Source organism: Halichoerus grypus, chromosome 5 (assembly GCF_964656455.1).
Source record: "Halichoerus grypus chromosome 5, mHalGry1.hap1.1, whole genome shotgun sequence".
Classification (NCBI taxonomy): Eukaryota; Metazoa; Chordata; class Mammalia; order Carnivora; family Phocidae; genus Halichoerus; species Halichoerus grypus.
In genome coordinates, this window is record NC_135716.1 from 139,080,418 (window position 1) to 139,091,610 (window position 11,193).

An 11,193-nucleotide genomic window follows, 5' to 3' on the forward strand; every position below is an offset into this window, starting at 1 on the left:
AAGTGAGGTTACAGCAGTGATGAGCAAAAGAAAGTTCCTTCTCCCAAGAAGCTTTCATTCTTGTAGGGAGATAATGACAGACAGACAAAACAGGTGCAGAGAACAGGAGGTGTGTTTGGGGAACAACATATAATTCAGTGTGGTTAGAACCTAGAGTCTAAGGGAACAGGGAGAAGCAAGGAGAGGGTGGCTTGGAGAAAGATAGGACCGATGATAAATTTGTCCCTGAGGACAGTTGACAGCCACTGAAGAGTCTTATTTTATTTATTTTATTATGTTATGTTAGTCACCATATAGTACATCACTAGTTTTTGATGTAGTGATCCATGATTCCTTGTTGGCGTATAAACACCCCACTGAAGAGTTTTAAGCAAGAAAGTGACATTTCCCTTTTATTTCACTTTGTTTTTTTTATTTTTTATTTAAATTCAATTTAGTTAACATATAGTATATTATTAGTTTCAGCGGTAGAATTTAGTGATTCATCAGTTGCATATAATACTCAGTGCTCATTCCATCAAGTGCCCTCCTTAATGCCCATCACCCAATTCCCCATCCCCCCACCCACCTCCCCTCCAGCAACCCTCAGTTTGTCTCCTGAGGCAAACCATAAGGGACTCTTTTTTTTTTTTTTTTTAAAGATTTTTTATTTATTTTTTGACAGAGAGAGACACAGTGAGAGAGGGAACACAAGCAGGGGGAGTGGGAGAGGGAGAAGCAGGCTTCCCGCAGAGCAGGGAGCCTGATGCGGGGCTCGATCCCAGGACCCTGGGATCATGACCTGAGCCGAAGACAGACGCTTAACTGACTGAGCCACCCAGGCGCCCCCCATAAGGGACTCTTAAGTATAGGTGACATTTCCCTTTTAGAAAACAACTCTGCTCACAGATATGAAAAATCATTTCAGCTACAGGAATGAAAATGAATTGGAAGGAGGAAAACTGTGCGACTTTGGGAAAATTATTTAACCTCTCTGAGCCTTAGTCTCTTCATTAGTAAAATGGGCATACTGCCCATCTAATAAGATTGCTGTGACATTAAATAAGGTAAAATAAATCAAATGGCTTTAGCATTACCTGGCCCTGTGTACTCTTCATGTTTCAAGATAATTGGTTTTTAAGAAACCCAGGTGCCAAGTGGATTTCAGGGAGCCACTGGAGGAGAAGGTGGGTGGGGCTGGACTGGGCCGGGTTACAGACGAGGTAAGGAGCATGGACCTTCAGCCCCTGATTCAGAGCTAACAGTAATGGTTGCTGGGTGTCTAAGGATTATTGCTGGGATAAGAGTGTGGTGGTGGTTTGGCGGGGGGTGGATTGCTACGTTGAGACAAATCCGATCCCTGTCACAGAGAGAAAAGCCTTTTTCTCGGACACACCTTCATGGTGTGTTGGATCATAAGGAGCCCCTGTGGCACAGCCAGGGAGAGCTGTGGGGGAGGAGGGGAAGAGAAACCTGAATGGGTACGAAATAGACACGAATGTGCAGTGTTGGGAGCAGAGAAGAAAAACGTGAGAGCAATGTAGGGAGAGAGTGGAAGCAAACAGTAACAGGGGGCCAGAGATTCTGAGGAGAAGGCAAGCAAGCGAGAAACTCCCCCACTGCAGGGATGGCTGTGAGATTAGAGGAGCAGGACCCTCTGATCGCCGGACCGCCTGATAGTGACGCTTACCACGCCATCTGCTGTGTGGTTGTCTTGTGTCACCGCCCATCAGTGTTCTCCTATATTCTCAGTGAACTGTATAGGAGCGGTATCTGGGGTAAATCAAGGAAAAAGGTAGAACTGTATATCTGAGTCAGAACAGAGAGAAGAGGATAGACAGAGTGCTTTCTAGATGTAGCTGGAACAAAAAATCTGAGTAACAAGATCAAGAACATATAAGCCCTAGAACCACAGCAATCTTGGGGAGACTGTGAGATTTGATGAGGAATGGCATGGAGGTAGTGTCTCAGCAATGTTGTTAGACTCTCAAAGGACAGAGTGGTCCTAGCGCACACTTGAGTTGCATATGGCATTTGTCCTGACCATCCCACGAAGCACGAGGACTTTGAGAAACTATGTGTGGCCTTTTGGGGAAAACACCAAGCAAGTGACCGAGTTAGAACCTTGCCCACTTTATCCACATTTCCAAAATGTTGCCTTTTCACCCACCCACCCACTCGTCCATCTACCCACCCATCCATCCATTTGTCCATCCTTCTGTCTGGCCCCCACTCGTCCAATATTCCATCATTTCTATCTCTTCCTCTCATTGTTCTCTGGTGCCCAGACTGATATAGTAAAACAAAACCAAAAACAACGCCCCCTCCCCCCAAAAAATCCCCAAAACAAAACAGAAAATCCTCTTTCATCCTTTAGACCTTTCATGGAAAATGTAAAACTTTAGACCTTTTTGGCCTCTTTCCAATGCTTTACTGAAGAGTTGCCTCCCAGTACCCGTACTGCCAACAAGATCATTCTAAACCAATGTGGTCAGCTTCTCCCTTCACAGTTTGATCTAGATATGGATTTGGGACTTTCAGATTTAATTAGAATCTGTTTCCCCCCATTTTTAGAAGCTATTGAATAATATAAACTACATTTCAAATCCTCTTAGCTTGACCTGAATCTTCTGTATTTTTCCTTTAACTATTCTGATTGGTATAGATACTTGAGAGATTTTTGTCTTCAGCCATTAAAAGGAAACGAACAGGTTTTTTTTTTCCTTAAAAGAATCCCACTTATATTTATTACCTATATCCATTTTACCCCGAAACCATTTGGATATGTGGTTTTTACATTATTAATAAGTCACTGAAGCTCCCAACCTGGCTTTGAGTATATTGTGGTGAGGAGATCTTTGGATTACAACTCCATGAGTCTGATTTCAGGATGTAAACTCTAGGGCACAAATGATTTTGAAAGTAGGTTGAAGCCACTTTTCTGGAGTGGTGATCTGAATGTAGAAATCTATAGTTGTGGGGGGAGAGTCTGAGGTTCTATCATAAAGATAGAGACAAACCTGAGCAAGGCCATGGCGGAGAGAAGCACCTGGAATCCTTAATGATCGGCTTGGCTTCCTGTCCCTGCAGTCCACTAATCCTCCAGGTGCAGCCACTTAATCTACACCTGTGGGCTCAGCCGTGCCTCCAAATCTGGATTCAATCCTCTTTCCATTTAAGGGGAGTTTAAGGAACTCTGGGATGTTAGTTCAATCAACCCAATGACTGGTTCCCAATGACTGAGATTTGCATCTGAGTTCCCCTGTTTTTTCTAGGGCTTACCCCATCCTGACCTCCTGGTACTATGTCTGAGGTTCAGTTTCCTGGGAATCTGTTCTGCAATCCCCCCACCCCCATACAGACCACCCACAGGTCTGGATGTTGCCAATGCTGTTGAGACGCTACTAAAACCAGGATGTCACTTAGAGCTGAAGCTTCCAAATGTCAGTTGCTACCCGCCTACATTTTCTCCTATTTCAAGCATCTTCTCCTTTTGTCCCCTTTCACTGGGGTTTGCCTGACCTCTGGATGTGGGTCCATTTTCATCTCTTTATTTGGAAACTTCTATGAATCAGTCACTACACTAAATCTTGTGAATACAAAGAAGAATAAATCACTATTCTTGTCCTCTGGGAGTTCCCAGCCTGGCAGAGAAGATAGGAATGGAAGCAAACCCTCTTACTCAGTGGATGAAGTATAAACAGAATGCCAGGAAAAAACAAGGAAGGGTGTCCTGCTCCCGGAGGGTTCAGAGACAGCTCCACAGGGGAGGAAATTTGAACCTTAGAAAATGGGTAGGAGCCAACTGTGTAGGTAAGTTAGCCGAGGATTGCAGCGAGGGAGCAATTAGAAGCACATGTGTGTTTGGGGGCATTTCAAGCAATCTGGGAAGACTGAAGTGTGGGATGGGTGGGAGCTGAGGCTAGTGAACTGGGCAGAGGCCAGATCAGTGATGACCTTGTATAATAGCAATGACTCTGGCAGTGGTAAGAGAAGGATGTTGTCAATAACACCAGATCCAATGTTCCTTTTTGGTACATTAACATAATATTAATATGAATAACTTCTACAACAACAATAACTGCCATTTATGTCCCCACATGAGCTTTATAGGATGTTCCTGAGTGTTTCCAACGCCCATGGTCAGATGTTTGGGAATTGCCGGGTTAAAGCGAGTTCAGGGGATTTCTCAGAGCCTTTGATGGGTTAATGTGCTTTGTTACTGGGATGGGGCCAGAAGCATTTCTCAAATCTATTTGACCACCACCTTCCCTGTCTTCCAACATTGCAAGGGACACTAGTTTTTGAGCACCACACTTTGGGAACAGACCTGGGATGTTCTTCGTGTCCTGCCCAGTTCAGAGCATTTACGAGCAGCCCATCTGCAGGAGCTTTGTAAAAGTGTAATATTGCTCATTGTGCACCCTTCTCTGTTCTGTCGTTCATAGCCTGCCCGAGACATTAGGGCTAATCTCTTAGACATTGCACAAGGCTAAGGCTGCCAAGTGTTCACAATTTCCGAAAGGGAAACATGGGGAAAAGAATCCAAGTGCAAAGGGGTGAACTATGGGGGATGGGGAAGTACTAACAGTGGGAAAAGTAAAATGGGGGACAGAACTTTAGAATGAGTAAAAAACCCTCACTGAATTGTGCAAGACTGTTGAATCTCAGATCTGTACCTCTGAAACAAATAATGCAATATATGTTAAGAAAAAAAAAAAGAAGAAGAAGAAGATAGCAGGAGGGGAAGAATGAAGGGGGGGAAACCGGAGGGGTAGACGAACCATGAGAGACGATGGACTCTGAAAAACAAACTGAGGGTTCTAGAGGGGAGGGGGGTGGGAGGATGGGTTAGCCTGGTGATGGGTACTGAGGAGGGCACGTACTGCATGGAGCACTGGGTGTTATGCACAAACAATGAATCATGGAACACTACATCTAAAACTAATGATGTAATGTATGGGGATTAACATAACAATAAAAAAATCTTAAAAAAAAAAAAAACCCTCGCTGAAAATCAGATATGGAGCCCATTCCTAACTTATGTTCTTGGTTTAGAGACTTTAGATCTGAGTTTAAAACATGTGGGTAAAAATTACCAGTAAGTGTGTGCTTCCCAAGCCCCGGAAAGGCAAGACACTACCTTGCTAATTTTGTAAATCCATAATGGCATCTGGTGTAAGATGGGTGCTCAGTCATACAATGACTGAAATTTAGGTTTTCTCTCCAGGGTTCAGCTCTCTTTTAGTGGGCTTGCTGCTTTCTGTTGACATTAAAAATGACATTCCTTTGAAAATAGTGGTGCTCTTTGGGAGGAAGGATTGTGACTGATTTACATTTTGTTCTTTCTTTTGATCTGTGATAAACATTTTTTTTTTGTTATAATAAAGGTATTATTCTTATAATCAGGAAACAGCAATAATTTTTTAAAAGGTGCATCCGTAGTTCTCGCTCCATGTAAATTTTATAGGAAGAATAGAAGGTTGAGGGGATACACTTTTGTGGTGACTCAAATTCATCAACCCCAATTTGGCAGGGAAGGATGGAGAGAAAGTTGAAGTCTTCAAATCTCACATTTCCGAATACTGAGGATTTACTGTTATATGTACAGTAAATAAGTATCTGTTGGATGAACAAATATCAGGGAGGTCGGGGAAGCCTATTATTCCACTCATTCATTTCCCCTTCTGAAGATCTTTCCAGTTGGAGAATTCCTTCTGGGGCATATGGGTGAGGGATGGCTGCGTCAGGAACAGGGTACAGACAGGTTGAATGACCTGCCCAGGTCACTCCATAGGTTGGGAGGCCATTTAGCAGATCCAGAGCTAAATCCAGAGCCCCGGGTTCACCCTGGGTCCAGGCTGTCCAGGGCCTGCAGGGTCCTTGGCCAGTCAGAGTGCTGCCCTGCCTCAGATTTGCACACACGTTGCTCTCAGGTGCACGGTGGTGGTGTTTGGAGCAAAAGGGTGCCTTGAACAGATTGTAACTACACGGAACAAAAGTAACTTTGAAAAAAAACAATCCCTCACACACTAGCACCCTTCCTGCCGGCCCTGTTGTGATTTTGCACTGAGGGTGCATTTTAATTGATGAAATGTGCTACACAGCCCAACCAAATTGAAAAGTAACAACCTTCACTTACCATTTGGAGATGTGACGGAAGTGCCAGAAGTTAAACTCTGAGGACTAAATGAAATAACAGAAGCTCCCTATCCTCTCTTGAAGAAGCTCATTAGTTTTTGCTTTCTCACATTCTGTTTGCTGTGGCCTGCAGCCAAAAATGGCGGGCGGTGGAGATAATAAGTGAGAGTTAAAAATATGCACAGAGTGGCTGGGCTGTGTGTGGACCCCTCCCCCCCCAGGCATCTGGGGGAGGGGCTCAGGTAGGGGCAGGCTGGGAGGGCAGGTGGAGGGGCAGGCAGAGGGGGAAGGAGGGCAGAGACAGGCTGAGAGAGACAGAAAGAGAGAGAGACACCCACACACAGAGACACAGGTCATGGGAAGACGGCGAGACAGAGAAATGGAGAGGGACAGAAACACAAGAGTGTATGAGAGACAGTGCACACACACTCAGAAATAGAAACACACACACACTGAGGTGGCGGTTGGGGGGGGTGCAGGGAGACAGAGACAGAGACAGAGAGAGACAGACATGGGAGATGGAACATGCTCTGAGCAAAAACTTCTACCAACTGGGGTGGCTTCAGAGGTCAAGGCCATGCTGTGGGCAGGGCAGGGTCAATCACATCTTGTTGCTTCCTCTGCATGCTCTACCCACAGCAACAAGTAGACGCAAGGGAAAGTAGATTTAATGTGAATGTTGAGGGCAGCCAGGAGAAGGACAAACAGGGGAGAGGAGGTCTCAAATGTGGCCGGCCTGGCAAGAGGCAGGTGCCCTAGTCCACGATTACAGTTACAAGGAGCAAGCCCTCCCATGCTAGCCCCCACTTATCAGGGAAATTGAGGCTCACCCATTTATCACTTAATCCCTATATTTCCAGGCCTCACCCCGGACCTGGATGGAGCAGGAGCATGCTAGGTAAGTGCCGGTTGTCGCCACGCACCGTGGTACCACCTCCTCCCTGCCTGCAGCTGCTGCTGCTTTTTTTCAAAGATTTTATTTATTTATTTATTTGTCAGAGAGAGCAAGAGAGTGAGCGCATGAGCAGGGGGAGCGGCAGGCAGAGGGGGCAGCAGGCCTCCCGCGGAGCAGGGAGCCCGACCCGGGGCTCGATCCCAGGACCCCGGGATCATGACCTGAGCCGAAGGCAGATGCTTAACTGACTGCGCCACCCAGGTGCCCCCCTTCCTGCTGCTTCTTGATGTCACACTGTTCACTCCTCTATTTAGTACGTGCCCGAGCACCCGACTGCGTGCCAGGTTCTGGGGGAATGGACACAGTCCCCTTCCCCAGAGAACTTCCATTTCACTGGGAGAGACGGACTAGAACATCGGTGCCTCCAACCCGAGCAGAGCAGGGGGTCCCAGTGAGCTGCAGCTTGGGCCAAGCTTGTTATATGTACAAGTCTTTGACAAATGCCACAGTGTGCAAGCAGACTTGGGTCTGAAAGGAAATGTCAGAGAGCAAAAAAAGAAAAGGAAGAGAAAGGAGAAAGAAGCTAGCATTTACTCTTGTGCCAGGGACTGTCACATATGTTATCTCATTGCCTACAGAGTCACCCTGGCAGGTGGTTATTTTTATCCTTTTTTTTTTTGTAGACAAGGAAATGGAAGATCAGAGAGGTTAAGGAACCAGTCCAAGGTACCTCAGCTAGTCAGTGACCGAGTCACCAGCCTGGGTCTGTCGTTACTGCCCCCCTTTGCTCCTGAGGCCTTGTGAGAGTCATCGTCCGCCGAGGAGACCAAGGGCCACCACGAACACTGAGGCAGCCTCAGAGCAGAGCTGGGCTCTGGCTGCCGCCCACCCCTCCATAAATGTATTTTTCAACAATGAGGTTTTCTCTGCAAGTTAGTGATTTTATGGCTCTCAGCAAAAATCTGTGACACCAGATGTTAAATGCAGCAGGAGAAAGTTATTTTCATCATTGGTGAAATCTTGCACAGTGCACTGAGTCTGGTCACATATCTGACTTCAGGCAACATGTGATCTGATTTCTGTTCACAGAAAGAGGCTCGGCAAGGGCTGACAGAGACGTGAACGGCTGTCTGGGCCTCTGGGTATTGGGAGAGGGGGCTGCTCAGTCTGTGACTTCGCTTGTGCCTTGACTGGTAAACATCAGCGGGCTTATCTGTGGGACCAGACCCCTTGGCCAGAGACCCCGCGATCACTTGCGGGGGGCTCGACAACAGTATTTTTGGAACTTGTCCACACTGAGGCCATCATTCCCTCAAGTCCTAGCTGGCGGTGTCATCCTGACCCCTCCTCTGGTTCACTTCCAGCCTGTCTGTTCACTTCCACTAACGTGTTCATCCTGAGGAGACTCCTGGGCCAGTGCTCATGGAGACAGTCACTATTGGATGGAGCCACAGAGAGCTGCCATTGTTTTTTGGTAGGTGAGCAATAGCCAAATATCGGCAGTTACATCCAGAGTGGTTTCTTCATCGTAAATCGGGGTGTTGTCGGTACCTGGATCACGGGGTTGTTGGGAGAGTTGATTAGATAATGTTTATAAAGACACTGACGACATTGCTTGGAACATGGTCCGTGCTCAACAAAAGGGAGCCAGGATGAGAATCTGGTTACCCTTGTCCCGGGCTCCTTACTCCATCTGCCCGCGAATGGAGTCTTGCTCCCAGGCCTGCCTAATGCTGACTTGTGCCCCTCCGTACAACTTGAGTCTGCCTGAAACACCCGTCCAGCTGCCAGGATCCCACCACCGAAGACTATCTCCAGCCCCGTGTGACTCGCCTGAGTGTCTGCCCGCCTGCCATTGCCAAGTTCGGCGGTGCCTTTACTGCTGGATTGCCCCAGCGTATCCCGTGTTCACCGAGGTATGCTGCTCCTAGGTTTGCTTCCCATTGCATCTAGAAGAAATGAGACAGCAGGGTCTTCTGGGGAGGGGGTGGGCGGGGCACCACTGACTGCTCAGCCAGGGCACTTCTGTAAATTTGTTCCTAGGCTCAGAACGGAGCCGTGGTCAGGACGGATCCCCACTGGCCTGGCTTCCAAGAGGGCAGGGCCTGACCAGGGCCAACTCAGTCCTTTGCGATGAGACACGGAGCTGCCAAAAGGAAAAAAGAATGCCGGCGTCAGTCCACGGTCTCCCTGTGGGAAATCCGCAGGGCAGGTTTATGGGATGCTGGCTGAAGAGTGAATCTGAGAAAAGGAGGCCAGGCATCGTGAGGGATGATGAGGCCTGATGAGTCCACTGCCCCAGCTGAGCAGCCTGTCTGGTGGCCAGTTGGAGTCGGGGCTTGGTTCACAGACTTTCTTCACAGACTTTCTTCTCTTGAGCGGGGCTAGGTAAAAACAACCAGTTCTTCCCCCTAAACATGTTGTTTTCCTATTCTACTATGACCTCTGTCCTTGGGTGAACACCATCCTCGATCACCTATGGCGATACTATTTGATTCTATTAACTGTCTACTGGCTTCCTGAAATGCAATTAATCTGTTTTGCCTCTCTGAGATGATCCAAGTCATATTCAGTTTAATTCAATTCAATATGACAGATGTTTACTGTGCACCTACTACGTGCTAGGCCTGCCTAAGATTTTCCAGGTCATATTAAATTCAGTCTCTTCAATTAAGTTTAATTTGACAAGTATTTAGTGAGCTAGGCCCTGTCCTGGATCCCAGGGCTGCAGTGGTAGACATTATACATACAGCACTCATCCCGTAATCTAGTTAGGGGAGCTAGACAGGTAAAAAAGCAATTACAAAACCGTGTAGAAGGGTTAAGATGGTGAAGTATGAGGTGCCACTGGGGAGTCATAGGAAAAGCATCTCATTTACATTTCTTTTTTTTTTTTTTAATTTTTTAATTTATTTTTTGACAGAGAGAGAGAGACAGCGAGAGAGGGACACAAGCAGGGGGAGTGGGAGAGGGAGAAGCAGGCCTCCCGCGGAGCAGGGAGCCCGAGGCGGGGCTTGATCCCAGGACCCTGGGACCATGACCCGAGCTGAAGGCAGATGCTTTATGACTGAGCCACCCAAGAGCCCCTCATTTACATTTCTAGAGGGCTTCCTGGAAGAAGTGATGTCTGCTCTGAGGCCTGAAAGATCAATAGGAGTAGGGGGAAGCGTGCACATGCGTTTGTGTGTGTTTGTGAATGCGTGTGCATGTGTGTGTGTTTGTGCGTCTGTGTGTGTGCATGGACGCATGTGTGGGTGTGTGTGTGGGGCACAGTGGAGACAAGATTAGGAGGGTACTAGGGTGAGGCTAGGAAAGTGAGCAGGGGTGAAAAACTGCAAGGTCTCCTAGCCCAGTTAAGGAGTTAGGACTTTGTCCTCATAACAAGAGGAAGCTATTTGAAAAGTTTTAAGCAGGTGGCGAAGTAATCCTATTTGTGGTTTAGGAAGATCACTCTGGAGTGAAGGCTTTGGGGGATTTCCAATATCCTCTACTAATACTTTTATAGATACATGTCTCCATTTCTGCTTACATATGATTAAATTTTCTCCATGAATTATGGATTATCTAGTTTATTTCATCCATTATTTCCAAGTTTCTGATGGGCTGGGGTAGGGGTTGGGGAACACTCTTTGTCACCCCATGAACTCTATTCCCTCTCTTTTTCTGCCCCGTGTTGCTAGAAATAAACCATAATGCCCCACCCCGGAGCCTAGTAATAAAATACTGGAATAATGCCACACAGAAAAAGAGGTATTTTCATTAGCGTTAAAACACTTTTTTGGAGGGAGCAAAATGGCCATAGAGGTGGCTTTAAAAGTAAGAATTTTTAACTCTGTATTTGGTTGTTTGGGTTACTAAATGATTTCTGTATTACGAGGGAGACTGATGTGTGAGTGACGGAGACATCATTGATCACTTCATTAATGGAAAAGGCTCTGGGGAAGGACAGAGATAATCCTGTTAGGGAAATCAGCATGTTCTAATTGACTTAGAAGTAGTGGGGGCAGAGGGCTCCATTTCTTCTCCTTCGCTTGCTGTCATCGGATTGAGGGCAAGCAAAGCTCTGCAGTTCTCGCCTGAGACTAGGTTTTCCGTCACCAAGGGGAGAAAGAGGGACCTGATGCTGGCCTCTTGTGCCGCCATGACTGTCTATCTGGGGCTTCCCGGGTGAAGTGTGA

General features: G+C 46.9%; 1 long non-coding RNA gene across 1 annotated transcript in view; it reads left to right on the forward strand.

Annotated features, from left to right (window-relative positions):
- LOC118521480 (uncharacterized) overlaps positions 1-8,748 on the forward strand; it is a 125,161-nt gene extending 116,413 nt beyond the window's left edge. The window contains exons 4-5 of the long non-coding RNA XR_013448153.1: positions 6,981-7,018; positions 8,380-8,748. This is a non-coding gene — a long non-coding RNA (uncharacterized LOC118521480). The remainder of the gene's footprint in view (positions 1-6,980; positions 7,019-8,379) is intronic.
- Positions 8,749-11,193: the final 2,445 nt, after the last annotated feature.